Here is a 22538-nt window from a genome sequence, read left to right as displayed (position 1 = left end):
TCTCTTTAGGCCTCTCTCGTAGTCTGAAAATAGCTTTCCACCTTTAGGCTGGCAGTTAGGGCAAGATAAACACTTTTGAATGAAGCAAGCTGACTGGCCAAAAGTGAGATAACTGTTTATAGAAATAGAGCTATATATAGCCTGAAGGATACAGCAGTTTGAACTATAGTCTCCAGTGACTCATGGTCAACTCGGGGAAGGGTGCTGTCACGGGAGAGGCTTGTCCAACGTCTTGGAGCTGTTGCTGCAGTTAACAAAAATGAAAAAATCCAACAGAGAATGAGTGTCAGGGTTTTGTGGTTCTACCTAGGCAGCTACAAATAATAACGTTTAAAACTCAGTTCCACAGGCCGGGTATCAGATTTGTCACATCTGAGTACTTCATTATATATTAGTACAAGGATATGCACATAAGAACAGTCAGCTACATCAAACAGAGATTGTTTAAAAAGAGATGGTGGTTATCTCACCCTGATTGATGAAATACAAAATACCAGTGCTCATTTCAAGTTCTCAAATACTTGATTCGGTTAAATCTTGTAACACTTCTCTCTATTAGATTTCTCAGTGATAAGACAGGAATAGCAGTTTTGATCCATAACTCCTTAAAATATCCCAGCATTTTTGGATGAAGGAGTTAGTAACCAATGTATTATAATCTTAAATTGACTTAGAGTAGCCCTGTGACCTTGCATTAGCCTCTCTCACCAGTTTCCATAGATGCAAAATGGAGCTAACAATGCTTAATTATCCACTTTATCTACTAAATAGGGTTAAGGCTAGGAATGTTATGACCATTTAATTACTCTTTGTAATGAGCTCTGAAAATGCGTGACTAAGAACTGGTGGTGTTGGAGTAAATCGCATAGCTGGATAAACTTTGGGCGGGTGGGGTGGGGTGGGAAGGCTGCATGCGTCCGGAGGGTTGCGCAGCAGATGCAGATGCAGATGCAGATGCAGCGTGTCGCTGCCGGCTCTGCAGTCCCAGCTCTGCACACGCGGTGATGGTGACAGCGTGCAGAGCTGGGCTGTCTCTGGTGGATTCCAGCGCTTCCTCGCCTCTTACGAAAGGGTGCAGTCTAGCGATTGCTAAGCATGATGCCAAGCTCCTTGCATCATCCGCTCTCCTCCCCCTCTCTCCACCACAGCTGTGATAGTAACAATTATGCTGGGAGGAGTGTGTCTATCTGTGGCATTTCTACCCATTTGATCCCTCTCAGACAATCACATGGAGGTGGGGTTTCCGTCTTGCTTACGTGTCTGTATTTTTAAATAAGCCTCTCCTTGTGCTGCTGCTCTGCAGTCAGCATACCACCAGACAGTCTCTGCGCTGTACCTTGTACAGTACAGTGTCTGCATCAGACGATAACAACTTGTGGCTTGCAAACTGCATGCAGCTTTTCACAGACGCCGCCTGCAAAGATCAAATACCCAGACACCCTGCCTGCCTCCAGAGCACCCCGCTATTCATCTCTCTCCCCCTCCTTGACTGACCAGCCCATTGGCCATACGCAAGAAGGAGGGAGATGTTCTTTCCATGACAGAGAACTTGGAGAGAGAAAAGGATTTATTAGGTCGAGTTTTTGATGATCGGTGGCAGGACACAGACTCCCAATAGAGGGCATGACAATTACCAAGCTGACGCTGCTTGCCTCCATCACCAAACACACTGAGCCTCACGGCAGGCATCAGTTCTGCCTTTTACTAGTACATGTTTACACAGCTACTCCAGCAAACACGAGGATATCCATAATCTCTGGCCAGTACACAATGAACAGGTAGAACAATTTTAGTCCCTGAAATTGATTTATTTTGAAAACCAACTTAACAAGTTTTTGCTTCTGGCTAGGTCCAGAAATGCTTCACTATCTTTGTGAAATACAAAGAAATGAGGACTTTGTGCCTTTTTCCTATATTTTAATGTAACTGCTTTTAGAATACCTCCATCATTTTGGACCAGAAGAAAGGTGTTTTCATGTCAGCTTCCTAAGGGCAGTTAATTAATGTGGTAGTATGCATGGATGAAAGCAGTGCCCATTCAGAGAAAAAAGGTAGAGAAAGTAGTGGCCAGCTTTACATATTTCAAAACAAAAAGTCCCAGATAGGTCCTTCCCCAGAGAATTTTTTTCCATTTTAATTAATTCTTCAATCTTTATTGATGTTTTTTACCAGCATCATCAGGCAGTATTTACATTTGTTTATTTTGATATTAGAATGTTGATGAACAACATGTGAAAGAACCAAACCAAAATGAGTTCAAAGATATTATCACTTTGTCATTAATGTAATTTGAGGCCTGTTTATCAACAATCTCACATTCTCAGATGCCAGTTGAAAATCTGCTGAAGGAACGTACAATTGGAATGGACCGTCTGTAATTGAGTCTAGTCAGCTGCCATCACAGGGGATCATATAATCCAGTTCCTAAATGTTTGTGACACCACAGAATTCTGTGGGTTTTTTTAACCACAGGAAGATGAGAGTCTTCTCCAGGTTAGAAGAACCTCTCCTGAACTTTTCCTCTCTGGTGGTTCAAAATCCATTCTGCAGGCAGGCGACTATCTCCTGGATAGGTGATAGGGAGTATTTTGCAAGACATTTTAAGGGTAAAATTATTTGCTTTGATTGCGGGTGGCTTTCACTGGCAGCACTACTAAATTCATGCTAATTCAGTATGCATTTGATATGTTAAGCCCTATATATTTCTAAGGGTGTAGCCAGCAATTTCAAATTTCCTTGCACCAGTCCCTCCATTGCCCCCCTTTACAGCCACATATCCATTATCTGCCAGGGTAGACGTACCATTGCACATAATCTGATCCTAATGCAGCAAGTGCAGCTATATGTGCCTGGCAGTGTGCTCATAAAGGGCCTGATGAAATACAGAAAGCCCCTGCCAGTCACCATAAACAATGTTGCCCCAAGGAAATGAAAAATTGCCTGCCTGTTTTACACCCATGTGCTTTATAGATTAGAATATGGCTTTAGGTATTTAGGTGCTTTAAGCCTGACTGTAAGATTTTTTTTACCCCCATAATAATGAAGTGGAACTAAATGATCTATTTTCCAATATGCTACAAGGCTGATTAAATAGGAGGCTGGAAAAGGGGGTTTGGAGTCAACATTTAGCTTTAGGTATTCTTTTGTTTGTTTGTTATTTTTTTAACAGTGGGTTGGAGAAGATTACAAAACCTGAAATGACTATAAATAGTTTCCTGATTAAAAAAGAAAAAAAAAAAAAAGGCAGAAGAGGACTTAATTTAAACCTTGCCCTAGGGAGCTGGCAGCTCAAAGCCAACACTGTGGACTCGTGTAGTACAACTGTAATGAGTAATTCCTCACCAAAAGAAAACGAAACTCATCTAGTTGGTTTTGCTTCACAGTGTACTTCTAGCCTAGCTGTTTGTTGTGCTATTACTAACATATTCGGACTAGGAATTAGGAAACTATTATTTATAATAGTAGTGCCTACCTAGCTCTTCTCAGCTTCAAAATACTTTCTTAGCACCAAATGATTTCTGCAACGCTCCTGAAATGGCAGCGATCTTCACAATTTTAATAGTACTTATCTGGGAAATACTAGTAAATGTTTCCTCCCAGCACACCTGGCAATAAGCAGCCTCCCTACCCATATTTGTGTAACATATGGAGGTACATATGAACTTCATAGACACAGATGCACAGACACAGTCTTGTCGTGTGGACCTTGCAGTCCAAAGCCCTGATCTGGTGACTGTTCCTCGACAGCACTCCCATGTCCTCCAAGATTCCCATTGACTTCACCAGTTCTGAACTCAGTTGCATGATTGGAGTCAATTGTAAAGTCATGCTCCAGAAAGTAGAGTAGAGAGTACAGCAGAGAGAGGAAAAAAAAAAAAAGATGAAAGTGTGTAGGAGTACAGCTGCTAACAGTGTAAGCAGGGAATGAGGGAGATAAATAGGGAAAGGAGTGCAGCTCAGAATTGCTGAAGGATAAGAAGTAAACTTCTGTGAAGCAAGGAAGGACAGCAGAAAATCCCTCCAGGTGATTCTAAGTTATAAGGAAGAGATTGGCTTTGGCAAAAATATGTCAAGTTAGGGTGGAAAAAAACTATTATAGTCGTGGTATTTGGCGTGGGCCATGGTAACGGACCCCGTCGTTGAAAGGGCTGATAGAATGCAGGCTGCAAGAACCAGGGAGTCCCCCTCCTGTAGGTGAGGCGATGGAAAGCAACAGCAATCACTACTGAAGCATTTAAATTACAGTATGAAGTTACTTCAGGTCCTATAATTTGTATTTGAACGATTATATGATTTAGGAATTTAAACTCTCTATCTTTGGCTGTGTCACACAACACTAGAAGTCCCAATCCATTTGGGGGGTCCTGGATTTACTTATAGCATTAATGTTAGTTAATAAATGTAGTAACACTGATATGATTGTTTATTATCTGTAAGACTTACATGGGAAGGAAGCTTAAATGTCCGTATTGATAGCTGGGTAGAACAAGGCAGAAAGGACCTGGTAAGGCGTTAGAGCAAGTCAGGAGAGACCAGCCTGCTGCTTCCCAGCTCCCACAGTGTGACCTCTAGACAAGCTCTTTCCATTCGTCCTAGCACTCAGCTTTTCTGACGAAATCTGGCAAAGGATCAGGCAAAGCATAATGGAAAAGCTGCTGCATACTGCAAGCGACAAACCCCAAAGCATTTTGCATTTATTTTTGTTGCATTTGGAGATGTACTAGGTAATCTAATATGTCTTTTATGTCTTATCTTGTATTGTTTCTAGCAAGATTGTTTAGTGAGCATGCCACCTTTAGGCATTATTGATGAAAAACATTTGAAAATGGAACCTTAACAGGCTGCTTCTTAAGAAATATGAAAGCACAGATAATGCTTACAGCAAATCTAGGGCTACATTGCCAGCCAGCACAAATAGCTGTGATTTACTACCTGCTGAGTTACGCTTACTGAGGATGTGGTCCACTAAAGGCATGCTGTGCTTAAATTTTCTTAATTTAAGACTTTACGTATGAACATATGGTAGAAATACAATGAATCAGTTTGGAAATATTGGTGGAAAATAATACATCTTTACTTATCCCTATTTTCTTATTTACAGATCTGTGCAACCATAAATAACATATAAATGTGTTTGTTTACATCCATATTGCATCTTATATCTGTTAATTAACAGGTACAAAATAACCCTGTCTCTGCCTAGTGCATTAGGAATTGTAGAGGGTTTTTTGACTTACTAATTAATGTAGATTTTTTATCTATTGAGAACAGGATTGAAAGTGGACTTAGCAAAAAATGCCCTGTGGTTGGCATTTTTACTGTTGTTCTTTAGTGAATACCATCCAAAATGTTTCAGCACTTACTATAGTTTGCCGTCTCTGCTAAGTAGAATACAAAATTATATATAAATATATAATTATACATTAATTTAACTATATATACACTTAAATCTAGTTTTACAGCACTTTGGGGAAGATGGGGATAACTCTGACCCAATTTTTCACTGAAGTGATTAGTAGTTCTATATGCCTCAAACTGAAATACATTAAAAGGTGCTGCCTTGTTAAAGTTTTATCTCTGGTGATCAAGTTTCTTTGAGAAGTCTACAGTTAACCACTCAAAAATAGATTCACTAACAGTCACTAAGTAATGTCTGAATATTTAGGTCAGTTGTTCTTCTCATTTCTAGTTTTCAGCTTTCGAGACGGAACCTGGTGCAGGTAGTTACTGATTTGAACTCATTTCTGTTTCCGCTTAAGTGTGAATTTTGTCATGAACTTCAGCGGCCAGGACTTTTTGTAAAGGCTTTCTCTAAAATGATTTTTACAATCTGTTTCCTCTGATCTGGGGGAAATGTTTGCAGTATTGTTCACATTCTTTAGGAGTTAGAGGGGAACAAGTACAGATACCGGATTGTCAGATTAGAAGTTACTGTAACTTTGATTTTCAAGGTGAAAGAAATATATCTATTGGTTTTGTAACCTATTATTAAAAAGTCTTCAGCATGTCTGGAGAATCACTGCTACAGGTCCTTGCAGGCCAGCTGCCATGTTGCTTACCACTGACACCCTTCAGAGCTCCGACTGGAGAGGTCAGTAATCTTAACACTGCAAAGCCACCGCCTTGGACTTTGGTATGTTCACATCTCCTCTTCCCAAGTTGCTGTGCAACCTGCAGAAGGACACCGTTAAAAGGCAGTGTTAATGACACTTGCTCAGATTATCTTTCAAGCTTAAATGTAGCAAAATTTCAGCACTGCTTCCATTGCAGTTCTGTGCTTTGGGACTGATGTATACCTTGCTTCTGTTCAAGTCCAATTGTTTTGGTTAGTTAGGAGTTCTTTTGACTGAAATAACTATGTCAGTGTAAGCCCAAGATGTTTTAGGTTTTCTGGCATAAATTCTTTCCCTTCCTTTTCTGCTATGTCAACTAGATCTGGACTTGGGGATTTGCTGAGCTTTAACAATCCCATTATAATCAGAGCAATGCAATTTGCCTGTAGACAAGCTCTTAATGTCATTTACAGCGATTATACCTGTGTTAAAATTACAGTATTGGTTCAGAGCAATCTAATTATTTTAAATAATTATTTCAAAATAGCTGTAAAACAAATTGGTCATCCATTTTCATAAAATTGCTTCAAATATCTTTTCTTCAAATACCTTTCTTCTCCTCTTTGATGTATTGATATTATGAGGCCTCCTTGTTCTGTCTCAGTGACTGTCAAGTGCAGCCAAACTCAGCTCGCTTCAGTGTTATGACTATATTGTGCACATCTGGCTAAGCAGAGATGTAATCGATCTGCTCTGAGCTGCTGCGAGAGATGTGTTTGATGCTCGGTCTTTCCTGGAGCATGAGGAGCACTGAACTGCAATCAGCGACCATTCACCACAGAGCAAACGGAAGGCCAGCAAGCCGGCTGTCGCAGGGGCCGTGCAGAAACCCAGTATATCACCGCAATGAAGTCTGAAAGGTGACCTTGCAGCGGCAGGTCTCCTGCCCTGGCTTGGAGTCCCTTTTATGAGCGCTGGTCTTAAAGGGTGTTGTTCTTTGAGATAAAGAGCTTATAATGAAATGGTTTCATATAATGTCAGTTGGATAATTAAATGGTTTTGTATTTTAGGTTGAAGAAGTGTTGAAAAATTGTGCCATTAATTTTACAGTAGGAAATAAATGCACAGAAGTACATACCATCAGGAAAATGGACCCGATCCTCATTTCATTTATTCTAGTGTGTATCATAGACTGAAAAGCAGTTACCACCAATTTAATTTTTTTTTTTTTTTTTTTTTTTTTTAGTTATGAGGGCTGGTAAGAATCAGGTCTGGTGTTTTTCATTTCAAAGTTGTTTTCTAGTGTTTATCTTAATTTCCAAAACAAACCCTAATGCATATGTTAAAAGAACTTTGTCTAGATTGTTTTTATATGTGATTTTGTCACTGGCTGTTTTGTTGCCATTGGTGGGACATTCAAGAGAGATTTTTTTTTGGTCCTGAGCATCATTATTGAGTGTTTCTGTATTTGCTCCAATATAACTACCCTGTCCCTGTACAGGAAGGAGTTAGGAGCTAGCATTTCAGGTTTCTGTTTTGTACTGCCTGCGACTGGCTCTCCTTGCAATATAGTTGGGACCTTGCCAAAATTGAGTTTTATAAAAGTATTTCACATCATCTGACTGGTAGAGTTGGATTTTTTTTTTTTTTTCTGGATTTTCCATTTTCATTTTATGCTCCTTGGCTCAGATTCTCCATTACCTTGCACCTTGTTCAATGATTTTATGCTTATTCTGGCTGGTTGTGCTAACACCCTTCAACCTTTGCCAGTGCAACTTTTCTCACCCTTTTGAGAAACAGATCTTCTGGCCTTTAACCCTACAAAGAAGAACATTAGTTTAGTTTATCTGTTTTCTGTAGTTTGATACTTGATACTTGAAGATTTTAGGAGATAAAGAATAAAAGTTTCCCTTTCTCCTCTCCTAATTCAACAGTGTATCTTGACAGCTCCTGATTTGGGACATTTTGTGTAGCTGTGACTCTGGACACGTTTTGATCGAACAGAATCAAATTTGGAATTGAAGATCTCAAGGCATCTGTTGTCTGCACTGAAAGCCAGCCAGCTCTGACACGTCTTTATATGGGCTGTCCATGGGAGGGAGACAGTGAGCTATGCCGGGGGTGTGGAAAAGGTGCTTTTCATCCCTGGGAAAAAACGCAATGTAGCTGGGGCTGATTCAGGAACGCTTTGCAGGATGCCGGAGTCTGCATGTCAGTTCTGCGTGGAAATTAGCAAATGGCACGGGACGTGACTTTATTGTCAGGAGAGGACTGAAATTGAGAACACATGAGTTGCTATCAGATTCATAAATTAATCACCAAAAAAGAAAAAAAGAAAGTATTAAACCAGGTACTTCTTATACCATATACTTGATAGAAATGTGAGACTTGAGCAAATGCTTTCAGCATCTGAAAATATTATCGCTATGTAGTGTGCTCAGATTCATCCTGTCTTTAAAAATTTTCTAATGCCAAACAAATGCTGTTTGGGTTTATGTATTCAGACTAATAGTGACATCCAGTGGCTGATCAACCCAACCACAGGGATGGTAACAATCGTTTCAAATGGAGCGTCCAGAAGCGATGAGCTTATGTTGATTTAGATCAGACGGAGTTTGTAGTAAATGTATGTAATATGCCACCTCCAAGCCTTTTGTGATGGCCGAAACCTTGCTGCCTTCACTCTTGTTCTTCTGGGAAGATGGCAGTGAAACTGCACAGTGTCTAGAGGAGGAATTGCTGTGTGTTCTCCTGTGGTGGTGGGCAGCTTTGGACAAAAATTGACACCTGGTTTAAAAATCTCATTTTATCTCTCTGAATGAGTCTTAGTAAGTATGTAAGCACTTTAGACATAAGCAAAGCTGATGGCTGTTCTGAGAGCTGCCTAGGCACTGGGGAATACGCAGGGCTGCAACAGCAGTAATGGCTTAAATTGTGGAAGATTGTTTCGTGTGCTCATGAGTCCTCCAAAACCTTTAAAAGGAAACCACATTAAGAAAATATGCCTAGTAGAACTGGTAGTGCAGTGTCATAAGCAGGGTTAGGGTTTCTCTGTGCCCCTAGAGCATCTGATCAGAGTATGTCATAATGGGAGGTTTTATTTATTACTGAGATGTTATTTACTACTGGCCTTGGGCCCAAAGACAGCAACTGGAGCTACTATTGCGAAGACTGACGGCTGCAGCCATGGGCACGCCACAGGTGAAGAATAATCCATTGCTCATTTGTGATGGCTGCAGCACCCTTCCTGATGGTAAAATGCAATGGTGGGGTCAAAGTTTGGCATTTCCTAAACCAGTCATCCTTTTATCTTACTGCTTACTTTCTTGAGAGTGGATTTGTATTTTGTTTCCCAGAGTGGTCTGCAAGTTAAAGGAGATTTTAATGATGCACAATTCACAGAGCTTTAGGATGTTAATTACGATAGCAATACTATGTTCTAGGAACAAAACAAGATATTTCAGAGAAACCTCGCACAAAAATGGTATCATCTCCCAGAAGAAGTCTTCTGATACTAAGCATACAAATAGCTTGATAGAATAAATGGTGCTTCCAGCGTGAACAGAACTAATTTTAGACAGGAGTGCCTAATGTGCCTGTCAGTACTTTGAAATGAATTATTAAGGATAAAAATAGATTTATTATGTTTTCACTTGCATTGGGCCTCAGATCTGCAGGAAATATGGTATCTACTTGCTGAAAACACCGGTGTAAGACTGTCCTAATGTATTCTGAAAATGATTTCACAGTGTCCATTGAGCACAACTAATTGCATTGTCACAATTGTAAATGTTTCCAGTCCTGGTTGCAATTACAAGAAGCACCTGGTAAATGTGTTTTGACTTTACTGTCTTCTGGTTAACTTGAAAGTGCCAGGTGGTATAAGTCCTATTTTGTGGTAAACTTCATTATCCTCTAAGAGGCTGCCAGTGAACTGCACACATGATGAGAAATCTACTCTGTAAGATTGACCAGAATATAGATGTTATTTTTTCTTCTTTGTACTGTACATAGCAGAGCTGCAGAGGCATTGCCACTCCTCTCTGTTCCGATCTGTCTTGGAGTCTGGAAGCCCAGGTCCCCTCACTGGTACACTGCAGGAATTCCACCAGCATCACTGGTGTTGCATGGTGGAAACCCACATAAGACTGCACTGAAAGCACTTGAAATGTGAACCAGTGTTTTAGCATCTTACCTAGCTGCAATGGGCATTGGAAATACAGCTTGATTTTGCTCACCATGAGCATATCAATAGCACAGGCTTTTGTCCGTCTACTTAGATTAGACTTTCTTATAGAAAGATGCATGAGATGCACATTCCAGAAGCACATATTAATGAATGTAAAAAAAAGGTATTTTCCTTTAAAAAACTTAACTTCATGTGATGCCACTAAAAGGAAATAGTTTTTTCCCCTCAAATGTTTAGTTTAGTTTAGTTTAAATTAGTTTATTTCCTGTATAATTGAATTTGTGATGACAGTATCCATTCAGCAAAAATTTTCTTCTAAAATAATTCTATTTCACTTGCCTCTGTCTTGTGGCTTAATTTCTAACAAATATTACCAGAAATAATATATTAAAAAAATCATAGTACCAGTAATATAAAAATATTGCCACAATATTATTGGAAGCCTTGAACATGTACACTTGTAAATAATATACACTTCACAAGACTGAAGCATGCCTATGGCAACTCCACCATGAGCATCCTCAAGGTTTAGCAAAAAATCTTTTTCAAATACCTGACAAGAAGGTACCTCCATCACCCCTCCTCAAAGGGCCAAATGATTTCACTCTTTTTGTAGGCACATAATTTATCCAAAGAGGGCCAAAGAGTTAACAGATCTTGTAGTTAAGTGCTTAATTAGCAACTAAAGAGTAAAGGCAGAAAAATTCAGTTCATTATTTGTCATGGATACAGAGTACATATCACTTTACTATGTAGAGTAATACATTTATATTAAGACTTTACACTTTCAAGGTTCACAGGTCAAGATTAATCAGTTGTGACCTTGGAACACAGCTCTTCTCTTCATGAAGTAAAAGCTGAGTAAGGGAATCTGAAACGAGGGGTCCATACGTTTATATATAGCTCGATCTGATTGAATGGTTAAAATGTAATTGAGCAGCAAAAATAACATTCCTTTGCAGAGGAAGAATTAAAGACCCTTGGAAAAAGAGAGGTGAAATACAAGTAATTTTTCAGTGCAAGTGACGTTATGAATTAATCTCTAACATGACTGAGGTTGATGGTTATGGTGTTCCTTTCCCACTCTAATTCTTTCTCCAGAGCCCTTCTTCCTGCTTAAAATATTCAGCCAAGAAAGATACAAATATCAACATTTTAAAACACCAGGTGCTTTGGTAACAAAATATTTGCTGCCAAACAGAATACATGTTTGTTTCTACATAACATTTTTATTTACAGAAACTTTTAATTTTTTATCTACTTTATATGTTTTGTAGTAGCAAAGCAGAATATAACTTGATAATAGGTTGTTGCAGTCACCCTAGCAATATTAAACACCAAGCAGAGGTGCCTCAAAAGTAAGGACCAGTTTCTCTGCATCTGAACTCTGGACTTTGCAGGAGAGCAAGGCTCCTGTCTCAGCTTCTTGGCCCTGAGTTTACAGATCTCTGTATGTGTTAAAGCTGAAGAGGAACAGCTTTGATTTATATCCTGACAGTGACTTTTCAGTGATTTTTTTTATGTAAATAAACTGTCCTCTTTTACAGTCCCCCCTTTTTTTTATACCCACCAGAGCATCTCAGAACTCTACCTTACTGCACCAATGCAGTTTCCCTTCACAAGGGGAATTCCTCACTCACTGTTTCTGGCTGGTTGAAGGTTATTTTGTGCTACTTTTCAGGCTTGGCACAGCAGACGTTCTTGACCCGATAGTTTTGATGATTTTTATTTGTGACTCTGGAAACAAAAAGCCTTTATAGTTCCATGCATAATACTGGCATGAAAGTCTGTGTTCTGCTTGTGGTCTGGCTGCAGTGATGCTATTCAAATTGTTGTACTCAGCTCTCTTTATAATCGTTTTAATATTGTCCACTCTACAGTTTAGCAAATCTTCACCTATTTCGACAGATGTAGAAGCAATTCCAAAAAAATAGTATTTTTGCTTAGTTACGTAGTTTTCTCTGCCCTGCTCTATTCTACACATTGTCCATTAAGGTTTACACATGCCTGCATAGAAAATGCATGACTGTTACCATGAAGAGTAATTATTTTGAGCCACCTTTCTTCCTATTACCTTCTGGTTTTATGAGCTTCTCTGCCAAGACTAATCAGTATGTAAACCTCAGCATGTTTGTAGCTAGTTTCATCTTTTTATATTAAAAGTTGTAGTTCATAGCTTCCAGTCTCGTAATTTCATCACAGCTTTCATGATATTCACCTTTTCTTTAACTTCTGCAGGCAAGTGTTTTGTTATTTTAAATATTCTTTTTGTTTTTGCAGTTGTTGATTAAGCTTGCAAATATGACCCTGCAGGCTTGAAGATTTCTAGGGACATTACAAAGCACAAAAGCGTAACCATTTAAAATTAGGTACTATTTTCAAGCTTAACTCAAGAAAGTCTTCATCCTGATTCACAGTTTTGGAATTGCAGGACTGTATCTAATCTACTGTTCATTCTCTCTATTATTTTATATTGATGTTCCAACCCAGAGAAAGGAATTAGGAGGCACCCTGTCATGGTTGTTGGTAGCCCTGGAGTAGCCCAGCTGTGGTACCTTCACCGCCAGCAGTACACAGTCTGCTTCAGTGGTGCAGATCACAGACCTGCCTCAGCACGTGGGGATGTCTGGCAGCACCAGCATTGCCAAGGGTGACAGTCACTGAGAAGAGAAGTCGGAAACAGAGTTGCATCAATTTCAGTTCCCATTTCTTGTGCCTAGCACCATGCTTTACAGCTTGATGTGCAATTTTTACATTGATAAGTATTGTTTGAACCTGAACTAGGATTTCTACCGTCTTTTTATAAATCCACTGAATCATTTATATTTGTATTAAGGTTTGTAATCTTGTTTTTGAAAAAGGAGCACTGACCTTTGGCCTATGTCATTTGCCAGACTTCCTCTAAGCTATGCCATCAGGTATTACGGGGATAATGAGGTGGAACAATTTATTAATCTGTCATCCCTGAGCAAATGAGTTACATTTGTTTTGAAGCCTTAATGTAGTGGTCATAGGTTAACCATCTTGTAAAATCCCTTAGGCTTTTCTTTTCAGGTATGAATAAACTAGGATCTTACTGACTTACCATATATCAAGGAAAATAATGGGTGAAATCTATAATTAGTGTCAAAACTTTGTGGATTTTCATAGGGTCAAGAATTCACTGATGGCTTCAATGCTGCAATTCATTGCACCTACAGAGCTCTATACTGACTTTAGAACTCTATCCAGCACCACAATTTGCAGGTTCATGATCTAAATTGACAAATATGTTCACCTGGTTTTGACCATAGACCAGTCAGTGTTTTCAGACATCATACCCATAATTAAGACAATTATTGAACTGTCGATTTTTTTAATCTATACTTTTATAGCCTTATGTATCCTTGACTGCAAATTTTATTGTAATTCACATAAAAATAGCTGTGGCATTGACTCGCAGATCTTTAGTGTTACTCAACAATTTGGAAATTATCTCAGAAAGAATAGAGTTTGATTTTAACATAGGGTCAATTAATACAATACAATACAATTCATCCTAATACACATTTAAATATTCATGCTGTGCACAAGGGGATAATAGTTGTGTAGTGTTGGCTAGCAAACTCTGGAAAGTATAGTTTGCCTCAATCTTATAGCAGATTTGTTCAAAGTATTATTTTCAGTATTTGTTATTTTTTGTAAGAGCACTGATGACCCAGTGTTTGATACCAGCTGTCTTACTTGACATTTTTTCCTATTAATAATCATGAAGAATTTTATATGTGGTGGACATCTGTGGACAAGCATAATTCTTACTGTCCTCTTCAGGACTAAATTTTCTAGTAGGTAGTAGGTCTATTTTGGTGTTGTGAATTTAACCAAAAATCCCACCAGAACCTTTGATGCGAGATTATTGTCATGTGCAGAATGCTTCTGGTCACCTAACTTACATCACAAGAGCTTATAGGTCATGCTTTTGGTAAGTGTAAGGATGAATTTCTTCAGGAACAGCTATTCCAGAGTAAGTGTTCTTAGTTGAAGCACAGGAGCTGTTTGTATATGAGGTCAGTGCGAAACTGCTACTCCACAACTGGAATACGAGGGCAAGAATTTTGAATCAATTAAGTCTTCAGTTAAGCCTGCTTGGCAGTTCTGTATGTATTTGTTCTGCATAGAAATGCAAATTTACCATTTGAAAAATGCAAGTATTTTCAGATGAATTGAAATACCACTGTACTTTCTTTCTGAACTTCAAATGCTCTTTTTCATCATCTGTCACACACACACTTGTTTCTGTTTAACATTTTCAGCTAGTATGTGCATAAAGAAAATTTCATCATGAAAACACCTGCTACAAGTGTGTTCCGTTACTCTCAAAGCATGTGCAATTTGAACAGTATGTTATAATCCTGGATTAGCTTCCCTCCCAGCAGATGCTCACTAAACTGCTGTATCCCGTCTAGACCTTGTGTCCCACATGTTCTTGGCTTGCTGAGTCTGCACAGAAACATTTTCTGTCTGGCTCTGGGCCTCTCGTCATGCACTCCAGATGCAAACCAAGTGTCTGATACCACTTTTGGCAACGGGACCTACACAGTCTGGTTGCTTAGGCACTATCATTAGTCCTTGCTTTCTAAATCTTTCATAACAGCTATTGAATATGCTCATAATATTTCACAACTGTGCATCCTCTACTTCACAGTTTTCTTTGAAACACTAACAATGGAGAACATCAGCACATTTATGTGCTAACGGCCCAGATAGCAGACATGATAAAGAAACATATAAAAACCTAGAGAAACTTAACGCAGATCCTTATTTCATTTTTCTTATGTGTCCAAAAATCAACAAAGATTTTGTCAATGTCTTTTGACCTTCTACATGACCTACTTATCTTTTAGTCTAGAACTATTCTCTCCCCTTTGCCTTTCCGTAAGTCTTCTTTCCAGAAGACCACTTGGGTAACTTTTAACTCCTTTATTAGCTAAGCTGCTGCAAGGACAGCAGCCCACCTAAAAGAATTAATTCAATGGGGAATTAAGCTGCCTACTGTCTGCAGATTTTCTCATCTGAAGAGGTGATTATCCTGTAACAGTCTCTGACCACTCTACATTTGCCATCCATTGACAGTGCTATAGGAATCACAGTTAAATGATACGGCATAATTTTACAGTCATCTCACCCGCTCTTTTAAAATCAAAATGCCCCTTGCAATTAGAAGCTGACACATGCAGCCACATGCGGATTTGTCACATAGTGTGATATAAGTCCTTCTTTAGGATTTGCTTTTTGGAAAATAAATCTAGGGATCCCCTCATCTGAGTTGACTCTCCACAGAGCAGCTGCAGCAAGTCAGTAATGTCCTTACAGTCTCACTTACTATTTTTCCATTTGTTCTTCTGTCTGTCTTCCGATGTGCCATGTCAGTTTTGGTGGTCCGCTCTTTTATTTTTTCTGAGAAGATGAAGAACCAAAAAGTCACTGTCTTGCATTGTACTCGCATCCATCTCTTGTCCCAAAGAAACTGAAATATTCAGCGGTTCATCTGCATTCTCTTCCCCATTTGAGTTGAACAGAGGGCAGAGCTAACAGCCCTCACGGTCCTCAGCCTTTACCGAGAGTGCTCTGTGGGCCCGTATTTCTCACACAAGCTGTCATCTGTCTTGCCCACTTGCATGCAGTTGCCCATCTCGGCAGGACTTTTTTTCATGTGCTCTGAATCTGAGGTGGATCCAATGCAGCTGCTCCTTTGCCAGGATCCAGCTACAGCCTGTTTCACAGTCCACGTTACAATGAAGTAAGATTAGAGCTTTACCCACCCGACTGCCCGCAGCGGTGAGTCCCCCCGCAGTGCAAACTATTATTTCTCATTTTGGCAGTCTTCTGGAGTTACTGTGAACCTATAAAACTGTCTGTAGTGTCCGCTGAGATATGTCGTGATGCCTGTACCGCAAAAACATCCTCCCTGTTTCAAATCCAAATTAATTATTATCTACCCCAACCCTCCCCATCATAATCCACATAGTCTCTCTTCAGCCCTCATAGGCCAAGCCAAACATCTTGAAATTTGAGATTATCTCTCATTTACCCCAGGAAGGATCTTGTAGTGTTTGCCCAGATTTAGCACAGGCTGTTCCCCAAGTTTCAAGAGCCGATGAAGCTGCAGTTCCTCTGTTAATCCCTCCTGGGTCACCTGAGTACAGGTTGACTTTCATAGACATTAGTCGGCTTTATCATTGTGGGGGAAGCAAAGTATTTTACTCCATAGAAACAAATAATCGGAAACTTAAGCTAAAATTTGATTCATCACATTGTTTTCCTCTCTTGATATAATCTAGAATCATATTAGAAGTGACTAATGTAATAGAAACTGGATACTGCGCTGCATCAGACCACCCAGTTCAGTATCCTACAGCTATTTAATTTCTTAATTTTTTTGTTGTTTTTCTTATAATGGGAGCACATCTGTTAAAATGCAAGACCTGAAACTTCACTGGGAGCAACAAAAATTGTATCACACTAGTGATCAGAAAAGCTGCCAGGGATAGAGTTCAGTCCTGCAGAAACATTTTCTGTTCCTGCCTTACTCATTGCAGAGTTTCCAGCTTCCAAAGCAAAGTACACAACCTGCAGGCAAGAGTCTATTTGTTCACAAGAAATCTGATTTAACCCTAGCCCAGTTCCTCCTGTGGATGGAAGGACACATGTACAAAATGCAGCATGTTTATGATTTACAGCATATACACACAGTCAGAAAAGTCTGTGTATCTGGCACCTGAAAGTTTTGGTTATACCCCAGATGTGAAGAAGAGATAACCATGAATCTAAAGAGAGTGCAGAGTTGAGTTCATTGCTACAGTTCAATGATGAATATGGTGGGATAATCTATCAGGCCAAAGTTTTACCTGGAATTAAAAAAAAAAAAAAAAGTAACAAACTTCCAGGTTAAGCCTGTGGGTACAAAATACGTGATGACCTAGCCCAGTGCAAGCAGATTGATTAAATCCTGTATGCAAGTGCTTGCATATCAGACTACTTGTGTTTTAAATATCCAATTCAAATACACGCAGCTTAAATGAAGAGTACTACCTATCATATTTAGGGCAGAGAAAAAGTCTAAGTTACGATATTGCTGACACCACTATTGTACTGTGATTAAAATATGGCTTTTGATTAGTAAACAGATGGATTTTGATCTGCATCACGAGCCTGGATGAATTTGTTGCCAGTTCTTGAAGAGATTTGTGTTCTTGGAATCAAACTACCAAACAGTAACAGATGTGAGTACATTGAGCTGTCAAGAGCTTAATGAAGTAAAACCGAGATCACTAACCAGTTTTAGAGAAGGGTTAAGGGGATCCCTTTTTGAAAGCTAATTATTTAGGACAGCACACCTGTCATTAGGCAGCAGAAGATACCAAAAATTAACCATTGTCTCGCATGAATTCTCACTCTGCCACATGTGGTTGAAATGATAGACAGAGTTGTAGCTCAAAATTAATTGAGCTTTCAAATCTGGAAAAAGTGGGAGAAAAAATTTGATCTAGGGTTATTAAAAACAGTTGAAATCACTAGCACAGCATGCCTTCCATTATCATGAAACATTTCCTTTTAATTCTTAATATTATAAAGACATTTTGGTCCCCAGAACACTGATAGTTAAATCCAGCACAGTAAATGCAACTCCACGGAGACACCTGCTTTCAGCATGGTGTGGCAATACACAGAAGAGCACGGCCTTGCAGGGAAGGCGATGGGCAGTGCAGGAAAAACCCGAGTTTCTGGGTCTGCTCATGCCTCTGACTGTGGGCAAGTAACTCAGTGGTGAATCTGGAGGAGTAACACTTCTCTTGTCTACCTGGTCTGCGCAGGCTGTGAACTCTGATCTGGCAAAAGCTGTCATAGTGTTTGGATACTGCCCAGCATAACTGGGCCTTCATTCAACCGATGGCTTTCTGGATTGATGTTGTGACACTGTGCCAGTGAGCAGAGATCAGTTATATGTATAATGCCTTTGTTACGTTAGTCTGAATGAAGCGTGAGCTTCATTAGTAATTGTATTTCAACTTTGGCAGTGCTTTGATGACCCAGGCCATATTGCTCAGTGAAGGCAGGAGCTGCTCCTTTCCCTGACCTAAAGATGTAAACACAGAGTCACAGTTAAAGCTTTGAAGATGCTGTCTATTGCTTTTTGTCCCAAGTGAAATGTGATGTAAAAGCTAACCCACGGGGTCAGGCCTGCAGAAGGGCCCAGAGAGCCCCCTCCGAATCTCGCAGCGCACCAGCTGCTCGGCGGCAGCCTTCTCTCCCTTCACGCGATGCAGGAGGAGCATCAGCCAACGTGGCTGGGGGGGGTAAATCACCTTTGAGCAAGGGACACATATTTGCAGTGCTTATTTGATCCTTCCAGTGTGAACAATTTAGGTTAATCACCAATCTTCATTAATCTTATTGCTCTTGTAAAAATAGCCATTGTGAGAAATCAGTATCTGCTGAATTAAAATCGCCTTTTCTGAGTACTTTCCAGTGAGTGGTGCTTCCCATAGTTGTGCACAGAAGAAACATGATCTTTTCCAGCTCTGATTTTTTGAGGGTGTGCGGGGGTGTTGGGCATGAAGCCATCTAGAAAGATACATAGCTATGAAATAATGCTTCTGTGTAAATCAAAATTCTGCTGACAGAAAATGTAAGTTAAAATTTGTGTCTAAAATAATCTTGTCTCAGTGGAATCCATCAAATCCATATTTCCAGCATGTCTGCATTGTTCCTGTGGAGGCTGGTGACCATGCCAGTGTCTGCCTGGGGCCGGGAGGGCTCTTCATGGTGATGATGGTCTCAGGGGCATGACTCTGTACAGGTTTCTGTATACGAGTAGTTTTACTCATGTGACTCACACTATTAAAATCAATCACCTACTGCTGGCAAATATAGAGGCTTTAAAACACAGGCATGTCAAAGAGACACAATGGCTGGCTGGCAGTAAAAGTGTGGAAAGGAGAGAAAAATCTTTATTAGTGTCTCTTTCTGTGGTACGCGAAGGATGCACATTTCTGACCTCAAGGCTCCTTTACAGAAAAGCAAGTTTATAAGTCTTAGGAGATTGATGCATTTTTACAGGAGATTTGGGTGAATGTGTAACTGCCTCCATAGGAGCTTTTTATCATTTAGCATCCTACTGATGTCTGGTTTTCCTCTCTGCAGGAATCCTGCCCCAAAATGATCGTAAATTACCAGGCAGAAATCTTTGATCACTCGCCAATTATCTCTCTTCCTTTCAACGTGTAAAGCTCTCCATATGAGGTAACTCTGGTAACTTCAGTACAGAGAGTAACATTTGAAATCAGCATATTGGGAAGTTGGTTACCTGTTACTTATTCTTGAACATAAAATTTCCTCTGTGGTTCTTGTTTTATACTATTCCTTTCAGTGTAAAAACAAACATAGTGTGTATGCTTGAATAGCGTTACTTACTTTCTACATCTACTGTTAGAAAGACTTAAATCTTCTAGCCGGACTTAAATCTTCTAGCCAAACTTAAATCTTTGGACTTCATAGGTTATTTTGGTGAGAAGTAATACCTTGTCATAAGCAGAGAGCTTGAAAGGGAGAGAGGACTCTCACTTCTTACCTTAAACTTTTAAATTTTTTTTTGGAAGATGGTGGGAAGCAATAAAATAATCAAGATCTGCCTCAGCCCAGCAAGTAAGCATGGACTCAGCTTTAGCACTGCTCCTGACCTCAAGATCATAGTCCTGTGCTTAAAACGAAGGCACCTTGCTCGGCTGGAGCCTACGTTCTCAAAGGGATCATATTCCTCATTTATTTTGTAGAACTGTGAAGGGAAAGATTTGCTTTCTTTTTGAATGAAGGATTTCTCAGTTGTAATTCTGCATGATTTTTATATTTTTAAAGATCTGATGATACTTTCCAAATGGCAAACTCCATGTGTAAGGTTGAGATGTCAGTATGATTTCAGCCAAGTTACATGTAAGGGACTGAAGTCACATGCGAGTTGCCCCTTGAAATGAACTGGGGCAGCAAATCGCTATGCATTGCTGTTTACAGGATTAGGGTTTATGTTTGCAAAATTTTGACCTTCTTAGGTCAAAAGAGTTCAGCTGATTCATGCTACCTCATCAGTGGTAGCTGCTGGATGGGAGGGCAGCCAGCTTCTTGAGCAGAGTGAGGAGCAGCCTGAGAAGGACCATGAGCCGCTTCCCTCTACCAGGAAGACGAAGCCAGCATTGCCGCTGGGAAAACACGACGTGGTGGCATCACTTTGACATGCGGGACTTAGTACTCCAGTGCACAGAGCTCAGGCACTGAAATAGCTGCTGTAGCACACAGAGAAGTAGCAATGGGAACCGGCAAATGTCCAGCCTGGGAAAAAAGCAGTGCTGGAGCTGCTGATGTTATGTCATGCTTTAGTTCATACTGCATTTACACTTAACTTTATCAAACTTCCCATCATATGAAAATGAAAACCTGTCCTGAAAACAGGACAACATAAACTGGAAGATATTTGCTCTTCACTATTGACATTTTACACTTTTAAACAACTTCCGTCTATAAACTATTGTTGAGTTTTAACATATTCTCAAGTCCTTATCTTGTAGTAAGTTTAGGACTTTTTTTTTTTTTTTTTTAACTCTACATTATCTTACTTATTCCTTCCCAGAGGGAAGTGTCCCACATACTGAATCCAGCAGAGTGGCAGCCACAGAATTAGAGTCTTGCTTCCCCTGTGAAAACATTGCAAAGTTTCTCTTGAATTTTGTTCTACTTTTGTTAAACTTATACAGTGATTTTTATCTATAAAAGAAGTTTTACTGACTCTTGCACTCCCAAAGCAGGTATCTAAAAAAACCAGTGATTATTAACTATCTGTATTACAGTAACTATTGAAAAGATGGGGGATCATTAGTGTTACCGCTGAAACAGGCAGGTCATGTCATAGAAGACAAGCATTCAAGACAGAAAAAAACAAACAGCACCAAAACAAACGGTGGCTGGGTAAACAGAGAAGGGTGAGAAGCCTGAGAAAGGCCACAGCAGGTCCAGGAATGAAGCCCGGGTGTCACGCTGTGGAAGCGGGTGTATCGTGCCCTGCGGAGCACTGCAGAGACCCTGCCAGCTTTCGGAGGGCTGCCTGGGCTATGAGGAGGCAGCAGGGCTGCTGAAGCCGGGCAGGCAAGCCACGGAGAAGTGTGGCTGAACTGCCTGCTTTTGCCAGCACAGCGACATCAAGCATGATGTGGTTGGTTTTTTAAGCTGGGCAGTTCTGTGTAGGTGCAATTATGCTCCTATAAAATGGCCTTTGATGCTGTACTTGATGTGAAATCTACCCTAAAAGTTATGCTGACAAAATCTCCTGGGTAAACACAGCTTATGCCTGTGCTTGTACTGTCAAGCTATGGCAATCTTTTTGTTGGGGTGAACCAAAGTTACCAATTGCCATGCTAGCGGCAATGTTTGCACTTGACTTGTGTCTTTACATTTAAAAATTCACTTAACCATTTTTATGGTGGGGTGAGTACTCATACTGGATCAGTTACAGGGGATGAGCAGAGTACATTTGGAAGTGGGAACCACTGGGTTCTTTCCAAAGCAGTAACACCAGCATCATTATAAGAATGTTGCTTTGGTTTACACCCTTATCAAGAATTGAATCCATGCAACCATCATTTTACATTGCTTTCATTGTGGTAGGAGGGCTCTGTGCCATGGAAGACTACTATTTTTTAACAAACAAAACAGTTCTGTTAGTTCTTTATTCTTCTTTCACTCACTATTTTACAGCAAAAAGAAAACTTTTCCTGCTAGAATGTCTTCAAGTAAGTGTGTTGTAGGAATTTGGTTTTTATGGGTATTTCTTCATTCACCATCAGTAGATCATTACATTAAGCTGTCTTTACCTGGAGGGATTTGAAAATCATATTAAACCCAACAGTCACATCACCGCTCAAATGACATAGATCACTTGCAGATTAAGATGCTCCCCTCCTCCCCCCAAACCAGAAAGACCTTTTAGAAGGAGAGGTGTTACCATCCACCACCTGTCTCTCCAGCTGTCAAGAGCCTCAGTCAGTTCATTAAAATTGTGCAGCTTTTTAAATTATGCACCTGATCATATGTTTCCTGGAGACTATTGAACTGAACTGAAGAATATCCTCTCTATGCTTTTGGTGGCTGGGTGATATGCCTTGCTCTGGAGGAATATGCTTTCTCCATCATTTTGATCACTTTCCTTTAACTGTTCCTGATGGAGCCAGTGCTTGTGGGCACAGGACTGGCATGGGGTCAGCTGTCTGCCA

General features: G+C 39.9%; 2 long non-coding RNA genes across 2 annotated transcripts in view; one reads left to right on the top strand and one right to left on the bottom strand.

The window, feature by feature from the left end:
• Nucleotides 1-22538, top strand: part of LOC115347599 — a 48101-nt gene that overhangs the window by 16195 nt on the left and 9368 nt on the right. The gene's annotated exons all lie outside the window — the stretch shown is intronic.
• On the bottom strand, nucleotides 153-16378 carry LOC115347598. The gene is made up of 4 exons (XR_003925543.2): nucleotides 15605-16378; nucleotides 12798-12902; nucleotides 3706-3829; nucleotides 153-244 (listed from the first exon to the last, which is right to left on the bottom strand). It is a non-coding gene; the product is annotated as an uncharacterized LOC115347598 (long non-coding RNA).

Source organism: Aquila chrysaetos, chromosome 10 (genome assembly GCF_900496995.4).
Source record: "Aquila chrysaetos chrysaetos chromosome 10, bAquChr1.4, whole genome shotgun sequence".
NCBI lineage: Eukaryota > Metazoa > Chordata > Aves > Accipitriformes > Accipitridae > Aquila > Aquila chrysaetos.
The sequence above is the reverse complement of the archived record's forward strand: the minus strand, read 5'-3'. Positions and strand labels throughout refer to the sequence as shown.